This window comes from Prinia subflava, chromosome 6 (genome assembly GCF_021018805.1).
Source record: "Prinia subflava isolate CZ2003 ecotype Zambia chromosome 6, Cam_Psub_1.2, whole genome shotgun sequence".
Lineage (NCBI taxonomy): Eukaryota > Metazoa > Chordata > Aves > Passeriformes > Cisticolidae > Prinia > Prinia subflava.
Window position 1 is genome coordinate 13,127,944 of NC_086252.1, and position 21,969 is coordinate 13,149,912.

At 44.0% G+C, this 21,969-nt stretch overlaps 1 protein-coding gene across 2 annotated transcripts in view; it reads right to left on the reverse strand.

Annotated features, from left to right (window-relative positions):
* CREB1 (cAMP responsive element binding protein 1) overlaps positions 1-17,064 on the reverse strand; it is a 40,242-nt gene extending 23,178 nt beyond the window's left edge. The window contains exon 1 of one of the 2 annotated variants that reach the window (XM_063400316.1): positions 16,569-17,064. The gene's annotated coding sequence lies outside the window, so the exon portion shown is untranslated. The remainder of the gene's footprint in view (positions 1-16,568) is intronic. The other variant, XM_063400315.1, reaches the window with a different exon arrangement.
* Positions 17,065-21,969: the final 4,905 nt, after the last annotated feature.

Here is a 21,969-nt window from a genome sequence, read left to right on the forward strand (position 1 = left end):
TTCTATGCACGTATCATGGTGAAAGCTGAAAGACATCGGAACCATTTCAGAAGCAGAGCTTTTACATCAGCAGCATCTCCCAGCCAAGTCTCTCCAAAGGACTTTAAAGCACAACTTCCCAGCTACAAATCCAAGTATATTGCAAAACTAATAATGCTTTTGTTTGCTGATAAAAATTATGACTCCAGCACAGAGTCAATTTGGATTAGAAATGGATGAAATGTGCAAGTATCAAGTATTTAGCAATGTTCACAAAGGTAAATGTGTTGCCAAATTCCTGCTGATAAATGCAATGTTCTCTTAGGAAGAATTTCCAATCCTCTCATACTCTATTTAGCAAAGGTCCTCTGTCTTTACAGGCTTGGATTCCACACTTGCATCATCTTTTGCATATGTAATCAGCAAAAGGATTAACTGTTTGAGATACTTCCTCTTCTACAACACCAACATTTCAGAAATCAAATTCTTAACATGAATTGCAAACACCTAAAAGGAACTTCCTCATTTCATTAAGAACCAAGCAATGCAGGAAATTGCCTGCAAGATTTACATCTTAACACATGCAGTTTAAGTGAGTTTCCAATGACCTGTAGTTTTTTGTCAGGCTCTCAGTTGCATGTTATTTACAGGTTCTGAGGACTCTGGTCCAATTTAGCCTGCAGTTACACATTACAGTATTTGAATTCTAACAGCTTCGCTACCACCTTTTACAGTAATCTGTGAGAAAAAAAGAGGAATCAGATTTTTGAACATCAAGGCATCATATTCCAGAGACACTGGTACCCACATTGTTAACTTGTATGGGTATGATCAAGATTGCCAAGATGGCCATGCACGCACAACATAAACACTACGTTGTGTGCACGGGTAAGGCCATGACGGCTGAAATCAAGGTTAATTCCTGCTCTTGCAATTTACAGTGTAACAGACAAAAATATGTTTAGTTTGAAACCTTAACCTCCCAACATATATAAACGAATGCCAATCTGTACCTCCTTTCTAAGCTTTCGTACCCCTAGTCTAGACAAGCTCTGCTGATGTGTATCCCAGAATCTTTCTGTTCTTGTGGTGCCACTCCCTCCTTTTATTCCTCCTGTCCTGTTCACAGTGGCCCACCCTGCTCCCTGACACTGATTTCCCTGGCAGGCACCATACCAGGACTTTTGAACTGAAGACAGGGATCTGAAAAGTGTCCTAGTAGGGAACAAGTCTCCAGGGCATGAACGGCATATGGGGAGGCAAGGGAGCACACTTCTCCTTTTCCCTTGCTTCCAGGCTACTTTCCCACTTGTCACCCACACGCACATACTTTGAGAAAAGATTAGTAACTGCAGTATTGAGCCAAGTATTCTAAATGGAACTAACTGAAAACAACAGCTACTAACAACCAGAGTTGGAAAACCAGAGACTGCTTGCCTAAAACATCCTGGATATGAACTCTGAACAGCAGAAAGCTGACGGGACTACCTGGTGGGAGATGGTTCAACTTGTGATTTAAATGAGAGACTGTAGTACACAGCTTTCTCCATTATTCAAAAGTGGCAGCAGTATTATATTTACTAATGCTTTTTATTAATAATTGACTTACTAATGATCTCAAACTCTGGAAGCAAAGAGGCAAACAGTGAAACATTCAGCTGACAGATGGGCATTTATTTATTTATTTAAATCAAGACAAGGAGAAAGGAGTTCAGCAGAGGATAACTAACTGTCCCAGCTGAATTTACACCATGACTACAGAAGATAGATGCTACTAAAAACAAACAGTTGCAGAATTCAACTGAACTACACACACTGCAGGAAAATCCAAATAAACCTGTCTCCTTAGTTGCATAAACCTGGAAGGGGCACTTAGCTAAAGGACTACTGCAGAGAGATCACTTCAGATTTCTCCTTGACATGCAGTTATGACAAGAAAAGCTAGAGTTAGACTGCAACAATAATAAGGGACAGAGTAATCTTTAATTACTATATTTGTGTAGCTGGACCCTATAGATCAGCTGGATTACAGTGCAGAGGTTGGGAGCCTGTATTAAAAATGGGTTCTGTGGAATTTGGGTATTCAGAGAAAGCAAGTATTTAGGGCAAAGAAAACCTGTTTTATGAAGAGACTAGATGTGTTTTTATTATTTATCCCAGAAAGGAGGAAAATACTTAAAAACCTCAAAATATATATTTAAATTACTAACAGGGTACGCAAATCTTAAGGATGTAAAATTTTAAAGTATAAAAATGAAAAATCAAAAATCTATTAAAATATGAAAATAGATGCTTCATGTACTGCATAAATGGAGCAATGATGCTACAGATGATAAGACATTGATTAGGACTTAAACATGGGTTAGACAGGCACCTGGGTAAAAAGAATATCCAAAAATATGTTGAATAAGTACAGTTTTTTCATGCCAAAAAAGTGCTGAACCAAAAGGAAGATAAAAACCTAATGAGTCGCGATTTAAACTGATTTCTAATCTTTAAAAATTCAAATAAATGCTTTTGTGAGGGGGGAAGATTATATCCCCTGTAATTTTTGCAGGTCCCAATAGTCTTCTGAGGTACCTACTGATCTTCAGTATCTTGAAGACAGGATGCTAAACAAGGTGCTCCAGTAATGCTAACTCCTGTAATCCCTGTTAATTAAAGTGAGCATCAATGCTGTGTATTCAGAGTACGAGCTGTTAGTTACCTCCCCTCCCACCTGCCTAGAGTCAGGATAAAATATTGTCTTCCAATACCTCTCATCTCCTTAGCTCTTTAGTATCCTCCCCTTGGTATATCTGTGGTCTGCCTGCTCTATTTTGCTTCCCTAAATCTTTTTTAATCTCCTGTCTGATTTATCCCCATGAATTTTAGCACATCTCCTAAAGATTAGGCTCTGTTTCTTGGTTTCCCCTTGCCCACACAGGCCGGGGAGCATTCCTACTCTGCAGACAGGCTGCTTTTTGTCTCCCAAGGCAGGCTGGAGAAACGAGAGGTGGAGATCCTTTCCCAAACACCACGAAATCCAAGAACCAAAGTACCACACTGTGGCTGTTAGAGCAGATAAAACTTCCCACCCACTTTCATATGCAAAAGTCCTTAATACCCCAAACCTTTCTTTGTTTTTCAGCTGGACAGCTGGCACAGTAAAACACAGCACCTCTCCCTGCAAGGCTTTTTTTTCTCTCTTTACTAGCACTGTGGTGGCAATTCGCTGTCAGAAGTTCAAGGTTACAGTGACAGTCACTGCCCGTAGGATATAACTGCACCTCCATGAAACACGGCTCGCTTTACGCCTCGCAGGTACTGTCACACCTGCTCCCCAGCAAGCACAGCGTCACCAAGTGACACCTGTGAGGAATCCTCCTCTGACTTCTGGATTTACTTTATTGAAGTATACACACAGACTTCGAAGAAAACCAGCTGTCTCCAGAAACAGTGCAGAGCATAGACCCAACAGACTCATGCCCATTCTGAGCCTGACTTGTACCACACCCAGTCATCTGCTCACCCAACACCCTCAGAGGTCACTCTACTGCCACTTGAGGCTCCTGATCCAGGGCACTATCCGGTCACCCAGCTGCTCACGGCAGTGAAGGACCACAGCAGCTGAGGGAGGGGATTGAGGCAATGCCTGTTTCTCAAGCCCTGTATTCACAGCAGTGCCAGTACAATTGATCAGGAAGCAAGCACAGCTCCAGTATCCAAAGTTCAGGAATTTGACTCATTCTGTATTTAATGCATGTAGCTTTACAGATCCACCATGAAAGCACTGAGAAGATCATCAAACACCACCCTGGTACACAATTGTTTTCACACTTCCAGCATAAAGCTGAGAACATTGACCTGCAATCTGTAAACATTTCCACTGTCACCTTGCAGAGTGGCAGCCCTTTTAGCCACAGCTCAACAGCCACTTTATGAATTCCATTCAGCGGCTGCCAGACCGAAAATGTTCAGAGAAAAATAATTTTATTTACAGCTATCACATGGGACTTCAAATAACCAGTAATAAATGCTTAACAGGACAAGACAGACCCATAATTATCTCCCTATGTCACTAATGACTATAGTGGGTTGGCACAAGAATTGCAATTTATACCACAGCTTATTTGTCATCCCAAGCTGGCACTGCCACTGCTCCTGGATATTTGCTCCCTGTGTCCTCTCCCTTGGGTGACCAGCCTGTGTCATACTGTGAACATAACCTACGTTTGCTGCTTCATCTGAAATCAACCTTTTACCACTCCACAGAATGGATTCTCCACAAAGCCATTTGATGATCACACCAGCTTCTGGGTCAGGGAAGCCCAAAGGCCAGGCAAACCAAGTGGAAATCAAAGAATGGCCATAACCACCAATGCCAGTAAAAATGCCAAAAACTAAGAACAATCTTCAGATTGTGTTCTGCAAATAATCTGCAATTTGTCATGCAAACTGAAGAATAAAAAGCTGGAAAAAAAATCTTCTTGTCACTGAAGTATTTCGTCTTGAACATACAAGAAAAATTTAATCTAACTGTAAAAATACCTCGCACAAAGCAGAATCATTCCATCAATAGAATGTAGTCCCACCCTCTGTCTCCACCAATGTGACACTCAGAGCAGTGTCTAAAAACTCTCTGCTGACTGAATACAGCCTGTAAGAGCCACTGCAAGAGATGTGAACGAGGTAGTATTTTCTTAGAGGACACAGAAGAAACGCAACCAGGACTCCTAATTAAAATTATCAAACTTTTCTGGCTCGTGACTTTCTCATCGAAACTTTTTGTAACACTTCTGGAGTCAGTGAAAATTTCTCACACTTACCAGATTTAGAGATATGAGTGATAAAAATATTGAAAATTATTTGCATTGCATGCTCAACCTCTGTTTTACTAAAGAAAATGCAGTGGAAGATTTTAACTCAAGGGCAGAACACCAAAAATGTAATCTCACAGCTACAGTGGTGAGCACCCAAACCAGCAATCTCCTCTAGATTTTGTTCTCTATTGGCATCACTCAAGCAAGCTGACATTTACCGAGCAGATGGTGAATAGGTAGGCACAGGTAAGGTGTATGAGTGAAAGTTGCTTAAACACTCTTCACTGTTGTATCCTCCTGATTTGACTCCATACTCCTGGCATTGTACTAGTATCTAGTGTTTCTGCCTTTAAGCATTCTAAAAGGAAAAAAGGCTCTGCAACTAGTTTCTTGTATCACAAATTACACAAATAAATACAAAAGCATCCAGCAAGTATTTGGTAAACACACATAATTTAATTCAAGTTTAACCTATACTGCCTTTTTTTGTTCAATAGAAATTATAAATAAAAAAAAAAACCCTCCACACCTCTTTCTACTAATCTTATCTAATAGTTGGGATAAGTCTTATGTGAATACATGAGCACAGCCCAACAGAAGCACCCAAGGGGAGACACCAGAGCAAGCACTTCCTATGGCATTAACAGTGAAAAGCAAACAAATGACTCTCCAGTGTTTTATCCCCTCCCTGTTTAGAAATGCCCCCAAGACACTGCCAGACTTCATTCAGAAAAAACAAAATGTCAAAACAAATCCCAGGAAGGTTACAAAGTCATTAAGTAACTATTATTACTATTGAAAACATAATCCATAAATATGTTCTATTTATAAATGCTCTGCGCTCCTATTGAAAGCACTTAGGGTATTAAAAGACTAATTCACATGCTTTAAGTCTCTGATCCTCAACACGCAGAACAGAGTTGTGATAACTATAAGCACCTTTATTAATGGAGTCAAAAAATCCCAAACCCACCAGAAGATATCTGCAAACTGAACTTTAGAGAAGTGGCATTTTAAGAATGTCCTGGCCAACATATTCAATGTATTCACAGAGATTTCTGAAAACTCTGCCCATTTTGTCATTCTTAAGACATTCATTGCCAATTTTTATGCATTTTAGTTACTTACACACTGACTGCCCTTTACTACAGCTTAGCATCTGTTCTCTGACATTATTTGTAGGACATAAAATTCACCTAATTTTCAATCTACGCAGATTTCTTGCAATGCCTACCAACTATAAAAGCTTTCCTTTCTCAAAAATGATACCACATGGAATTGCCAAAATACATGCCTCTTTTCTCCCTGTGACTGCTGGAAGTACTGTGGCTCACCTCATTACACCTAGCTCCTGGTTACTTAATAAAATCCATCCCAACATCGTATCTGAACAGTACCATTTGTAGGCAGACATCTTTAATGCAATATAAAATATAGGCACCAAATGATTTTTTATTATTCTGTTGGGGAGCTAATGCTCCTGCTGAATACACACAACTCCAGGAACAGGCTCTTTGCAATTGGTACAGGCCCAGTAAGACAATAATGAGCACAGCCACTCGTGATGAGATTTAATTTCTATCCCTAATAAAATTCTCATTTTACCTTTGACTGAAACAGCTGTGGATGGAGAAGAGAGGGATCCATGATTCCATGGGATTTGAAGCTGCCCTCAGCCCAAATGAGGGCAGCTACCTGAAGCCAGCCACTTCTCATATTTGCCCTTCTCAATTCAGTGCTGAACTGTAACTGCACACTAGTCTGATGGCAGTTTTTATTTAAAAAGGATGACGTGATTACATCTGTACTATGACCAGTGAGGGAGTTCTGCTCAGCCCAGGGTGAAAGCTTGCTGGATAGAAACAGCACCCATCTAAAAGCCTATTACTGCAGCCTGACCCCAGGCAAGAGGAGTACAGAGGTGGGTACAATAAACTAACACCTTTTCTGCTACGGAGGCCCTGTGCCCGAGCTGGTACACCCTGCTCTTAGCATGGGCTGATAGCTCGGGCTCAGTGCCACACTGAAGCAGCTCGTAAGGAGGCAGGTTGTACCTGGCTGACAGTGAGCAATCCAGAAACAGTTCTTTCCTACCACCAAGGTATCTAGATATGCCAAATAAATAATTTACCCTGCTGTACTGGTCAACCAGCAGAACATTTTGAGCCACTTCCTTTCACAGCAAACACAGACATGTGGAGGTGTTCCAGCAGAAGAGCTAAGGCAGCCCAGACTGACAGAAAGGAGAGCTTATTCTGCTAGCGGTCAGAGACCATCTCCTTTCCCACTGACAGGGAGAAAATAGGACTATTACTACAATAATTAAAGGAGTATTCAGAGCAGAAAATGATGTCAAGTTAGCAAGGTTAAGATCCATCTAAAAGAGGGTGCATGTGTTCTTTTTTTTCCACTGGATAGAGCTGTCAGCACTTGAGATTTCCACCTGAGCCGCCAGTCATTCAGATGAATATTACATTTGTTCTCCTCCATATGCATTTCTATGTTTCATGGTCTTTTACTGCCTCACCATTCATTCTGACAGATCTTTAAGAATCACCTAAATGCTGCATGACGTATTTTGACAACCTTTTCATATGTTGTAAGGATCCTTGTCCACTTGCCAAGCAACCTTTAAAAGTTCCAGGTCTGAGGCAGCTGGAAGAACTGTTGTAATTCCAAGCCTGTGGCAGCCCGTAACTCTGTAGGAAGAGCCTCTACAGATTTTTATTAAATAGTTATCTGTGAGGTGAGGGAACTACTGAAACTTGTTCTCAGCAAACAACTACAGGGGCAATGACTGACTGCTCAGCAGAGTCACTCTCCCAAAGAGAGGAACTAAGATGTTGTTAGGACAAGGGTATTAAATATCTGACTGCCTCCTGCACAGGCTGCGCTCTAGAGATGTGCTAGGGAAATCCACAAGCTCAGTCACTGGGACTGTGACAAATGCTTACATGAGCAAGGCTGAAGCTACTTTGAAACTATACAGACCAGCCAGCTCTCTTTTGGTGCTCTGAGCAAATCAGGAAAAACTTATAAAAAGATACAAATGAAAACCAGAGCATTACATAGGCCTACATCAGTGGTTAACCTGAGTGCTCCAAGCCCAAGGGTCAAAAACACAGTATGTAGTAATCTCAGATCTGTAAGAGAAAAAGGAATCACCTCCATATAGGTGTTTCCTTAATTGTATTAATTTAAATTACATACCAGGAATGATTTAATGGAATAATGTGATAAAGCCAGAGAACCACATAAATGTCTTTATTATTACCTGAAATCTTTTTATTCCAAAGAAATGTTTTCAGAGTCTCTGTTAATTTTACAGTGTGAAAATATTAATAGACATATGCAATTTATCAGAATAGAGGACTGTAAGATTGAACCAAAGGCTCTTAGAGATCACACTGATTAAATATGTCATTCTAAAGTAATTTGAATGTAAATTTATATTCTGAAACTCAGATCTTCTGGGAAGTCCCAGATATTCAGGGGACTTTCCCATTAATAAAGTAAATGTTTCCTTTTCTACCCTATAATGAAGGAGAGCAACTCCTCATCAGTGTTTTAAGTTTTTTGTATGGTCTCAAATGTTAGAGACTTGAATTTTATAATCCATTTGTAATAATAATAGTAATCATCATCACCATCATCATCATAATCCTGAGGTTTAAATAATGTAGGTTGCCTCAGCAAAATACTGTACACTGAAAAGGGTCAGATACTGGAATCCCAAAGTGACATGTATCACACTTGTTTTCACATCATTCTTCTATTGCAGAGAACTCTCAAATCAGTTGGGGAATTTAGGGCAAGCATGGAGTTTCAGATATTTGTAAGATGCACAGTTAAACTTCATATGAGAATTTTAGGTAGAATTTGTATCTCCTGAGATTTTGTCTGTTGGTGAGAAGGGACAGCTCCACAGCTAATGTCCCTAACTCACTTCTGAATGTCAGTGGCTAAAGCATCAATTCATAAAAGATGTCACTTCAGATATTTACACTTCAAGCTTGACAGACAGGAACTCTTTAAACAAACAGTACCCACTGTGATTGATGCTTGGAATGTATGTGATATTTCTAGAGTTCAACCCATAGTATAAAAGCATGAAGTTATGCAACTTGGTAAATATTGGAAAGTCTTGATTAAAAAACCACTACATTACCATTGAGTTCAGAAAAAAAACCACAACAAAATGGATGTTTCAGACCAACGCTTTCACTGTTTTATTATTAAGTATCTTTAGAAATGTTCACCTGCAAGTAAGACTGAGTTATTAATACAAAGCTGACAATTACCAAATATCAAGTCAAATCCCAGAAAAAAAACCCCACCCATATCTTTAAAAGCAACATAGTTTGGGGGTGGTTTTTTATTATTTAATAGCTTCGTTTTATTTTTAACAGGCAATGTAAAATATTCTTTGCTTCAATGCCCTCCAGGAAGTGAAAATCTTTGAATTCTTTCTGAGGTTGGAGTGCTAGAGTAGAGTATGCCTAAGTATGCCCAAGAAAAACAGCACTTCCTTACAAACCTTGCCCTTGTTAAATTTCTGAATGCATCCTATTCACAAAATTAATGGCAACATTAAAACCAAAAGATCTAGGCTTTAAACCACAGCTTAGACTTGGAAATACTTTTAAATCCTAAAATTGCTCTGGCTTTACTAGTTTCATTGAAAACATTGTTGCTTGGTCAATTAGCACTAGTCCTGAAGCATCATCAGATGATGTTGCTTAATGCACCAAAATTAAATCTATGACCAAGCCTCTCTCTTAAAAACCAAATGAAATGCAAGTGATCAAACTTTGTAGTAAAATAATTCTGATTAACGTTATCAACCAAGTGGATTCTAGTTTACTTTTCATGTATTTTTAAAATTTGCCTGGGCAGTGCAGGAGAGCCTTTTAAAGGAGAAAGGTCACTGATATTCCTGCCAGGTAGATCTACTCTGCAAAAGCATAATCTCCAAAGAAAGAGTAATGTTTCTCAAATACTTAACAGGAGTTCAAGATCTCCATTACCTGTGAGCAACATGACTGCCCCCATGGAACAAGAATGTGATTTGCTGGTAAGGCTGAAGGTCTGCAATGACCCAGAGTAAGCAACAGGAGCCACTGATGAACCAGAAAGGCCAAGAGAAAGAAACAGAATCCATGTTTTACCTCAATGTGTTGCACTCAAAAGAAAAATCTCCATTCTGCTTCCTGCAGCTACAATCTTGCAAGCATTTCTGCTGGCAGCACTGCCAGCTCAGGCTCTGGTTTCCTCTAAATTCTTTCTTATTTACACCTTTACACTTGTCTGTGAAGCTGTCTAGTAAATGGGACTGGGCAACCAATTTGCACTACAGACAAGGAAACACAACCAACTTCTAGCCTGGAGCAGTTCTCTGATCCAGTTCACCAGCAGCTGTACTGTGCTACTGGCACAGGAATAGGAGCAGGAAGAGGGAAGGTGGAGCACAGTCTACCCTGCTGCAGCCAGGACTGTAAACAGGTAGATCAAATCATGGGTATAGATCTCTCAAGACTGTGGGAAGCCAACAAAGATGCTGAAAAAACCTCCTCTATTCTGCAATTTGATTACTGTTGTGATCACTCTGGTTAAGAGTGGGAGGCTGGAAACAGGTTGAGTATTTTTTATATAACCAACATTAGCTTTCTGAGGATTGGGCAGAGGTGTATTTTTCAAACAGCTACGTTGCTGACAAAGCAGCTATTTGCAGCACGTAACACTTCTTCCTCTCCACAGTCCAGGATAATGTGCACTGGTTACACATGGCACATTAACTTTGCACTACAACTTCCAGGCCAGGAGTTTCAGCCACCATTAATTATTTTACAATCCAGAAGACAGGCCAAGGCATTTATCAGTTTGTAGCAACAGTGACACTACAGCCAGCTGACTGCCCAGGTGCCTGGGGCCAACTGACAGGATGTGCACCCAAGTGCTGGACCTGGACCCTTCTGGAGCTTCATATTTCAGCCTGGGCTTCATTAGATATATATATATATATATAAAAAATAACAATTATATATAATTCTCCCCTGCTGACTGGGCTCCTCATAATGAAAAGTACCTAAGAGGTACACTGATCTAACCTCTTGAGATGACTGAAATCTGCCTCTGATAAGGAGTAGTTAGTTCAATCACACAGGTATTACCAGGTTTTTCAAACAAGAAACTTTCCTAGTTGGTTTTTAGTTGTTGTTATTTTTCGACTTACTGTGTTCTAAGCTTTCCTAGCTGTGAAGACAAACTCATGTGGGCTCTGATCGCTACGGACAGAGTCCAACTCTTCCTTCTTTCACTCCAAGTCATGGATATGCTGCCATTCCCCAAGATGGGTCTGCTGACACAGCTCTCTGCTGCTGAATGGAGAAAGTTGTGTCCCCCTCCTTCCTTCCCCTACCATCACTGCAAATCTTCACCGGTGTTTGTGCTAACAGCATCTCAATCGCCGACCAATTCAACTCACTCATGCAGGAGAAAATTATCTACTAAAAAAGCACAGTTCTCTCCTGGGTTAGTAATTTGAACTGGGTTATTATGTTTTATATACAATCAACACTACAGACAATGTAAAGGGATGGTCCAACACCACATAACCAGGAGCAGGAGGGAGAGAGCAAGACCTCTGTCTCCTGAGAGCCACATACAAATCTATCAGCTTGGACAAAACCACAGCAACAGATTACTTTTATTGGTTATACTGTGGCATCAGTACACAGTACCCTTTTTTACACCTTCCCTCTCTTTTTATCTCCCCAGAATTTTCGTATCAGCACAAAAGGAAAATTTGGATGAGTTTCACAAAGAGGGCAGGGTTCCTACACCTACAGTAACGCCCTAGGCTTTTTTTTTAAGAGAAAGAGCTCACTACCACCCAGAAATGTGTAAATTTACATATCCTGTTACTGTATGCTACTTGGAGCAATGGACAGGCACCAGTGGATTTTGAGGGCAGGCCAGCTACACACAGCCAGATGATGTGTCATCAGAAAAAAAAGGCAAGAAAATAATGCCTCCCATCCATTATTTAATGGGGTGTAAAAGATGATGAGAGAGATTTTACAGATGGGAAGAGATTTTGACATTCAAGCCCCAGGAAAGGTGCAAGGTAAAGTAAAATCCAATGGATACTGGAACAGCATAGAGAATGAGAGATTTAGGGTAGCACCTGTAAAAAAAGTGCATGTAAAATATTGGACCCAAAATGTCTCAGGGGGTTGCAGTTTCTGAAAAGCTGATTAAAATATTGCAGCAAAGAGCTGCAGTGAAAAGCAACAGGCGAACTTAAAATGTGAAGAATAAAAAAAAAAGGAAGGAAAGGAAATGCAGAGAACTTGCTAAAAAGACATACACAAAAGGTGTTCAAGACAAGTAAATAAGCAGCACAACAAATCAGTTTAATATATGATATTGAGTTTGGGAACAGCTGTTGCTCATGTTCATTTGCCCATGGCTAGCACATGTAAGAACTTAGACTTAGCTGAATGATCCAGCTCTGTGGCAAGAAGAACCCCAGCAGGATCTATGTCCTCCAACTTAGTTATAAACACAGCCATAATTTAAAAATTGTTACATAGGCTGCACGTTCTCATTTAGCAGCATAGCTGCTTGAGCTGCCCTTATCTCCCTGCTCATTCCAGCCCCATCCCTTCCCCTGATCATGCTGGTACAGCTGCAGGCATGCAGCAGTCACGGGGGGAATGACCCAGATGAAAAGGAACCAGGCTCCACACCTCTCAAATACCTGGAGCATTTCCCCATGCAGTAGTCCAAGCATTTGTGCAAGTGCAATGAAAATGACATGGAAGATGGTTTGGCCAGTATTACTACCCAAAAATGCTATGAGGAACTCTGGTTTCAGTTCATCAGCCAGTAAATAAGCTTCAAGAATTCCTGGATTTCTTAGGCTACCTGCTCTTTTGTAAGTTTAGAAATCTATCTAACAAAGTTTCTGCCTAAAGAAGAAAATACAGCCCAGCTTTAGTTCTGCCATGTGCAGGGAAAAGGAGTTTTCCTGATAACCTCATTGACTAAACAGGCTATTACTGAACACTTAGATCAGAGATTTTTACAGATCACTTTAACTCTCCTCTCCAAAAAGTGTGAAAGCATCAAAGACATAGATTTTTATTTCAGGTTCCTGCACTAAGGTAGCTTCAAAATAGTCCACTGTGAGGCTTCCTGCAACTGTGTTTTATGTAGCCAGTGTAGTGTCCTGTTAGAGAACAACTGAAAATTAACAAAATCCAGAAGAGCAATTGGCAGGACTCTCCTATCTTCAGAACTATTTTTCCATCTTTCACCTAAAGGCCTTTTTTTTTATTTTTTTAAACAAAGTATCAACTCTTTTTTACAAGTATCAACTCTCACAAAATTCTCAGTACAAAAATAGGAATGTTTATTATCTTAGGATAATATCCAGTACCTCTCTGCTCTTTACTCAAAAATCACTGCAATTAACTAACAAGTATCAGTGCTGCTTTAAACTTGTGTGTATGTACATATGATAGGTAAACTATATACATGCATCCAAACAGGAACATGCTTCCTCCAAATTCTTTATCCTCTCACCTTAAAGTGGCTCTTCCAACAATGAGTTTTCTATTCTTTCCACTTGACACATAATACTGTAAATCCAGAACTGCCAGACGAAAACAGCAGCAGAGAATCCTTGGCTGTTTTCAAGTGCTTTTTTTTACCTGAAAGGCCAACTAGAGCCTGGCACATTCTCACCTCCTGTGCAGCTGACAAGGCTGTTATAGAAATATGGAAACGTGGAAGGTGTTGTATTCATTCTCACTCACCTTTTTTACTTGCAGTACAATCAAGTGATCTAAAAGCTCTGAAGAACAGAGTAGGTATCAATGCCTTCATGCTGGGAGATGTACATAGATCATTAATGGTAGGCTGTTCAGGTTTTCATAATCACTACAAAATATGACCTCACAGACTGCAGATGAGGCAACACAATTTTTGATTCAGTAAAAAAAAAATTAAAAAATCACTGCCTTGTCATGAACTTCAGCTGTATGTGGGCAGGGTACCAGAGAGCTCAAACGAGATTGGGGAGGGCTGCTTCTGTAGATGAGGATTGCTGTCACGTCCCATGAAACTAACTTTAGTTAGATTAGTGGCAGAAAGCTAACACAGCCTTCTCACTGCACAAAAGCCTTGAGAAGTGTGGCATGAGTAACTGATCTCCACTTGCTTCCAGAGATCCAAAAATAGAGATGAAGTGTGAATATCCCATTTGTTTCAGAACGGTGCCAACAGAAATTCCGAGCTGGGGCCTTGTCTCCTAACAAAATGTGCACCTACAGAGCTGTAGCTGCACTTAGGCAGGAAGAGGCTGCTCCTCTCTGCAGCAGAACAGCTACTCTGCAGAGTAAGAGCCACAGATTTTGTATAGCAATAGCTGTGCTGGTGCAGGTTTCCAAGAAACAGATAGATTGATGGCTTGACAGTCTAAATGAGATGTCTTTAAATTTTCTGTATCAGCAAACCCCTCTCCCCCTTTTAGACCTTTGTGGTGGTTTTTGTGTTGGATTTTTTTGTTTACTTTGGTTTGTTACCTTTTTTACCCAGAGTAGTAGGCACACCTATGAGAAAAAAAATAAATTAGATGCAGACTGCTCAGTGCAGATCCAAACACTTTACTGAGAGTACAAATCTGAATACTGGTGTTCTCTCAACTAAATTAAAGCATTAAAAATGATTACACTCTGCTTTACTACATGCAACGATCTCATTTTAGGTCACCTGTAAGTGATGCTTAGCAAATACACAATCACCTCTCTGCTCCCTTTTCTCTCTGACCTGTGAGGGGACAAAGCTGGTAAGGAAATTAAAAGATCTGTGTTTGAAAATATGGATCTGAGAGTCTTCCACTCTATTGTGAAACAATAAAATAAAATGGTTTTCTGAAACTACAAAAAACAACCAGCAGGGATTTTCTGTCCCATTTTTGTATTTAAAATGTAGTGCCTATTCCATCAAACCAGGAATGAATGAAATACACCAACAAATACACTCTCTTTAATCACTATCAACAGCTACATTGCTTATTGAGGTCCTCGGATGTCTATTAATCAATTAGAAGTTTAGAAACCCTCTTTTCATGTTGGTACTATACAGTGAAGTGATGTAGAGCATCTTTGGGCTTCATTTTAAAAGAAGTGGTGGAAGTGACAGAAAACAGAACTTCACATACAAGGAAGTATACATGTAACTCACAAATATCCATTTTGAACAAAACCTATTTCAGTGACTTTGTATTTTACTGTATAAATCCACATCTGTTGATACAAGGAAGAAAGGATTCAAGTAGAGTCTCAAAATTCCTACATTCTAAAATAGTGTTTAGTGGTGGTCAGAATGGGACAAAACAGAGATACATGATATTTCTAAGAAGTCTCTGGTCTTTTATTTAAGAAATAGGAAACATGTTTCTAACCCCAGGGGAAAAAAACCGTCAGGTGTTATTCCTGATTGTGAGCAGGCATTCCAATATTTAGGAGGAAGAAATAAAAATTTTAAAAGTGTTTCATGAAGAAAAATCATGTGACCATTATTTAAAACTTTTTATCCTTGTACACACTTAAGAGGTGTAACAATCTTTGCTTAAAAAGTTTTTTCAGTCTGCCACGTTGTTTTTTGCTTACAACGGTAACACAAAATTGCAGATATCCAGGATTTGTAAGTAGAACAAAGTCAAAACAGTGTCTTCTATACTAGGCAAGAAAAGAGGGGGAAAAGGCCCTCAGGTGCAGCAAGGCAAGGCTGGCATAAGGCAGAAAAAGGCATTTAAGCTGACATTTGCTAGTGAAGCTGGGATAGAGGTCATATCCTGTTCGCTGTGCAGCACCCAAGTCTGTGGAAAACTGGCAAAAGCAAATCCCAAACCGAGATTTACCAGCCGCAGCCTGGCTCAAGTTCACTTTGGGTTAAAAATACTACCAGGGGAGAAGCAGCACGGCAAGAGGGAGCCGTATCCCTGTTACGTGACCTGCGCGCCGGGCTCGGGCTCTGCCCGCGGGTCCCGCCCGGAGCGCGGTGTTGGGTGACCGGCACCACTGCCCGGCGCGGCCTCCCGGAGACCGAGCAACAGCGAACCACCAGACCAAGCGCTGCCCCGGCTTCCGAGCACAGATTTTATTAAAAGCTTCTCGTTACAGAGCCGGGGAGCGCCCCACGCACTCGTGTCCATCACGGCGGGAGTCTGTTTGTTTATCCGTACAGCGCGCTCGGGGCGCCGGGGAAGCGGAACTCCGGCGGGCGCGGGGGCCGCGGCGGCCCCGCGGGAGGGTCCCCGGAGCCCGGCGGGGCCGGGGGGCGGCAGCGGAGGAGCGAGAGCCGGAGCGCACACGGCAGGGCGGGGAGGGGGCGCGGGCGGGAGCGCAGCCGCCCCCCGGCGCCGCCGCCGCTCCCCCTCGTCGTCGTCCTCCGCCGCCTCCTCCGGGAGCCGGGGGGCGCGGTGCCCCTTCCCCGCCGCGCTGAGCGCCGCCGCTGGCTGCCGACAGAGCCGCCGCCGCCCGGCCGTGGCGGCCGCCGCCGGGCCGGCTCCCATCCGCCATTATCCTTTGTTCGCGGCGCGGCGGCGGCGGGGATGTTGCAGGGCTCGGCTCCATCTTTAAGGCGGGCGCCCCTCCCGCGGGCGGTGCGCGGCCGGGCCCCCGCGTCCTGCCGCCCGGCGGCTCCCCTGGTCCCCGCCGGGCTCCATTTCCTTCCCTCCCCCCCGCCCCTGTTTGCTGGGCGCCGTCCTCCTCTTACCGGTTACCAGGCTGCTCCGTCACTGCTTTCGTTCGCGCCTGGGATCTCGCCGCAGTTTTATTCTCTCCCCCACGTAACACACCGCGTCAAACTACACCTCCGCCGCGTCACTCACACACACAGGCGCTCCCAGCCCGGCGACAGGCAGGCAGCGGCCGACTGAGGAGCGCCAGCCAGGGAGCAAGCGCCGAGCGCGCCCGGCCCCGCACGGAAACCGCCGAGCGCTCACGGAAAGCGCCGAGCGCCCGCCAGGCGGCGGGAACGGCCGAGCGCGCCGCCGGCCTCCGCGGAAAGAGCCGAGCGGCCGCGGAAACGAACGAAGAGCCCCGGAGGGGGAGGCGGAAAGAGCCGAGCGGGCGGCGGGAAGGCGCGAGTGGCGCTTCCGCCCCGGGGCGGCCCGCGCGGGAAGCACCGAGCGGGGCTGCAGGGGGGAGGGGGGGCGCGCGCTCGCCCCCCCCCCGGTCCCCCCGCCCCCGCCGTGCGCGCGGCCGAGGCGGCCGGAAACTCGCGAGCGCTCACGGAAGCGGCTGAGAGGAGGCGGAGGCGCGTGTCCGAGCGCGCGCCCCGCTCCCCTCAGGAACCCGCGGCCCCCGCCTGTGTTTCTCCACAGTCACAGAATCGATTAGGTTGGAAAAGACCTGTGAGATCATCGAGTCTCACCTGTGACTGAACACCACCATAGATCAACTAGATCATAGCGCTAAATGTTTAAGTTCTTTAAACACCTCCAGGGACCGTGACTCCGCCGCCTCCCTGGGCAGTCCATTCCAGTATCTAATCACTCTCTGTGAAGAACTATTCCCTGGTGTCCAACCTAGACCTCCCCAGGCTCAGCTTAAGACTCTGTCCTCTTGTCCTGTTGCTGGTTGCCTGGAAAAGAAACCAACCCTCACCTGGCTACACTCTCCTTTCAGGCTGTTGTTGAGGGCGAGAAGGTCCCCCCCCCGAGGCCCCTTTTCTCCAAGCTAGATCCCAGCTCCCTCAGCCACTCCTGATAGGACTTGTGCTCCAGCCTCTGCAGTTCCATTTCCTCTCTCTGGACACACTCCAGCACCTCAAAGCCTTTCCTGAATAGAAGGGCCCAGAACTGGACACAGCATTCAAGGAGTGGCCTTATCAGTGCCAAGTACAAGGGGCAATCACTGCCCTGATCCTGCTGGCCACACTATTTCAGATACAGGCCAGGATGCTGTTGGCCTCCCTGGCCACGTGGGCACACTGGCTCATGTTCAGCAGCTGTCGACCAGCACCCCAGGTACTTTTCTGCTGAGCTGCTTTCCAGCCGCTCTGCCACAGCGTGTAGAGCTGCATGGGGTTGTTGTGACCCAAGTGCAGGGCCTGGCACTTGGTCTTGTTGAACCTCATGCTACTTATCACTGATCCAGCCTGCCCAGATTGCTCTGCATAGCTTTCCTGCCCTCCAGCAGATCAGCATTCTCACCCAACTTGGTGTTACCTGCTGATTTGGTAATGGTAGACTCAACTCCTCACCCAGATCATCAATAAGGATATTGAATCAAACTAGGCCCTATGCAATCCTTAGGGGACACCACTACGACTGGATACCAACTGCATGCAACAGCCTCCACCACTACTCTCTGGGCCCACCTATGTAGCCAGTTCTTAGCCCAGTGAAGAGTGCACCTCCATTCATGGGCTGCCAGCTCTTCCTGGAGTATGCCATGGGAGATGGTATCAAAGGACCAGGCAGGTCTCTGCAAACACACTGGTGCCATGGGGACCTGCTACCCCCAGCTCTGCAGAGCTGTATCCCTCCATGGGCACCCCCTCCCTGTGTGTTGCACTGCCCAGACCCCCTTCCTCAGCCCCCAATGTCACCCCAAGACCCAGCCACCTCTTCCCTTTGCAGGCACAGTATGGCAGGTGAAGTGCCATGGCCAGGCCACGCTGCCCCGAATGCACCCTGGCTTCCTGGTGTACCTGTTGTGCCCTCCCCATGTGGTTCTTCAGGTTATTCCTCTAAACTTTCCTCTGCAGCCTTGTTTTTGCTCCAGCCTGCAACTCCTGTCCTGCTGCCTGTCCTCTCTGGCCCTGTTGCCAGCTCTTGTAGCCCAAAACCAGGCACAGGGTGACTGGTGCTCCATCATGACACAACATCCCCATGGAAAATCCCAGCCCTGAGCCACTGCCCCCACCGGTGCTGAAGGTGGCAGAGGTGTAGCCACTCACCTAAGCTATCAAACCACCATGTTTAGAGTAGCTGGGGGCAAGGTGGGGGTTTGCACACCTGACACCAGCTCCCTGCTTTGCCACCTCTCAGGAGGGACGAAAGTTGGCACCACAGGGCAGAGGACCAGCTATGTGTTTGTGCCTTGTCAAAGAGGAGCAGCCATGTGCTGTGGTCCTCAATCTCACCTGCAGTGCCAGTGTGATGTCTGTCGCTGGGGGTTTTAAATGCTGGATAGGTGAACTGTTTCTGGGAAAGGTGTTTCAAAGAGCTGCTGCCACCAGGGAGCAGGGAAAGAGCCAGTGGTGCTCCAGCCAGGTGAGGCCATCCCTGTCTTCTGTTCACAAACCCAGCTGAATGCACTCGCTCATACACCCTGAAGAACAGGTTGCTCCAACTTCAACCAGATAAAAACTATCTGTACTCAGAAAAGCTGCTTCTCATTTCTCAAGACCTCAAGATGGCACTACATAACAAGATTTGAAACACCAAAGCCGGTTCGTTTTTGCAGCTGGCCTGGCACGACACCGCTGCCAGGTGCACCTCATGACATGGCACTGGTGTGTCATTTAACTCCATTCATCTCAAGTCTTGTTTTCTCAAAAAGGTTGAACTGATTTGGCTTATGGTGAGTTTCATCTAATTCCCCCCAAAATTGCAAGAGAGGGTGCAAGGAGCTATTACAGCTGCTACTTTGCCTTAGATTTTGTTGATTACAGGTATTCTAAGATAAACCTTTGATGTTTAAAAAGAAAAAAAGGTAGCTCAGGCAAACAGCTTAAACATTGTTTCATTGCCAACACGTACTATGGCTTGGGCCACAGCTCGTTTTCTGCTTCTGCTGCACTTTTCCCCTCGGCCCTGCCTGCAGACAGGAGCTCCCAAGGTTGCAGGACAGCGTAGCCTTGGCTGCCACCTGTTTTTGCCCCAGCTGTTGTGGACCTCTGCTGTGCCTTTGTCTCTTATCTGTTCCTGTCTGCAGTGTATGGCTAACATAACTTTTGGAAATTATTTTTCCTTTTAGAGTCTGCTAGGATATGAAAATCTCCATGCACTAAATAGGTCTTTTACAATTCCTTTTGGCAGCAGAATGTTTCTTCCACCTAACGTTTTTGAGACAAGCAAGAAATCCAAACTCAGTGTTCTTGATTTGGTCCATTCATTGGCAGTGAATGGAAATGCTTCTCACTTCAAATCACCAATAGAGGTGCAAAAGGCTTGTCTTACCATCTCGTCCTTCTCATTTCACAGGATACTGGGGTAGAGGGTTCTTTCTGATAGTGTTTTGACATTCGAATTCTAGCCCCATTGCTCAGTTTTAATATTTTAATGTGTGTTTAATAAAGTATTTTCTCTGCATTTTATCATATACAGATGCAAATCCAACTAGGTAATTAAAAATATGTTTTAATTCATCTAAAACATGAACATTTTTACATTTTGCTAGAACTTCTGCATTTCCAGAAAAGATTCCAAGATCAAAGTATAAAGATTCAGCCTTTTAGTAGCAAAGTATTTTGTGTGAGAAAATATTTACAATGAGCAGAACAAATGTAACCGGTTATCTGAGTGTCTTCTGTTTGACTCATGGATTTCTTTAACTGTTTTCTCATCCTTCTCTTTGCCCTTTATGTTAATGTTTGTGTTTCATCAGCTTTTTTTGCTCACATGAGTAACAAAAATCACACACATTTACCACCCATACATGTTTCCCAGAACTGAATTGCTTAGCCCTGTGCAGCAAGCCTAAAGGATCACACCAATCAAAATTTAAGGGAATAAATTCTGGTCCTTGAAAGGCGAATAAAGTGTAATAATCAGATCTCAGTGTATGGGTCCCATCAGAAACCTGGGCAACACTCCCAGCCTGATGATGAGAATGCCACTGGTGTTCCTCCAGACTAGGCAGGACTGCCTTTCCGCAGCTGCATGGCTCCTTGCTGCCTCTGATCCTGCTGCCCCTTTGGGGCCCATGCCCTGGCACCCTGCCGACTCTGCTCTCGCTCACAGCTCCCTGGCGGCTCCTCAGCACTTCATGGAGAGTCTGTCAGCTCACCGATGAGTTTGCACCGGGCATCTTGAGCAGTGGCTGCTTCTCTGTGAGCCAGTGTAGGCTCCCCATATAACAGACAGCTCAAGAGAGCAATTGATGTCAAACTAAAACAAATGCCTCTGATGGGCCAGATGCCTGAAGGGCGTTGAGATTACACCCAGTGCTGTGTCTCTCCATCTCTTGCACCATCACAGAGGCTTAAACCATGGGATGGATGTGAGCTGGATTCATGCTTGCCTCATACTGGCTCAGTGGCAGGATTGTGTGGACATCTCATTCACAGCTGCTGTGGAACCTTCTGACAGCTGCTTTGCACATTCCTCTTTCCCTTCTGAGCAATATTAGGGCACTAAGCAAACTTGGAACTTCTTTGGGAGAGGGAACAAAAGTCTGAGTTGCAAAACCCCCTTCTCTCACTGACAACAACACCTTCCTTTCCATCATCCCCAATATACCTCTTGGGGAATCAGAAAAATAGGGTAGCAACGATGTGACAATTACCCACAAAGTTCAACAGTGAGAGGCTGACTTGGAGAGTGAATTGGAATGCTCAGCAGTTTTCTTCATCAGCAGAAGTTTGCTTTATGATGAGTGAAACCCAGCAAGATTAATTAATTACAATTACGCCTCAGAGGCAAATTCATTAGTTTTCAGCTTCCAGGTTGGTTACCTTGGACTCCTTGCACACACTATTGCAATTGATTGCCCATGGCCCACGGTCCATAGAGGCTAACGAGTGACATGTAGATCAAGAAAGGTTTGCCCTTGGCTGTGTGGTGTGGCAGAGTCACAATGCACATGATGTCGTCTGGAGCAGTCAATGCTGCTGCACTGGTAGCATGGAAGACAGTATTTATTGTGGAAACACAGAAGCACATGCATTTTCAGTCTACAACTGTAGAGACAGCAACACAAAAGTATTTTTGCAGGCCACAGCAATTTTTGGGAATGATTCATAACAAAATAATCTTTCAGCATCAAACACTCACTGACAATTTCTAGAGGACCACTGTGCTCTGCCAGTGCAGAAACAGACAGAGTGTGTTTTGTACAAATATGACATTAAGCACAATATTGCTATGGAGGAAAGAAGGCAAAGAAGGCGGGGTGTGCTCTGGGGCTTTGCAGCTGCATACACTAATGGATATTCTCCCAAGGAA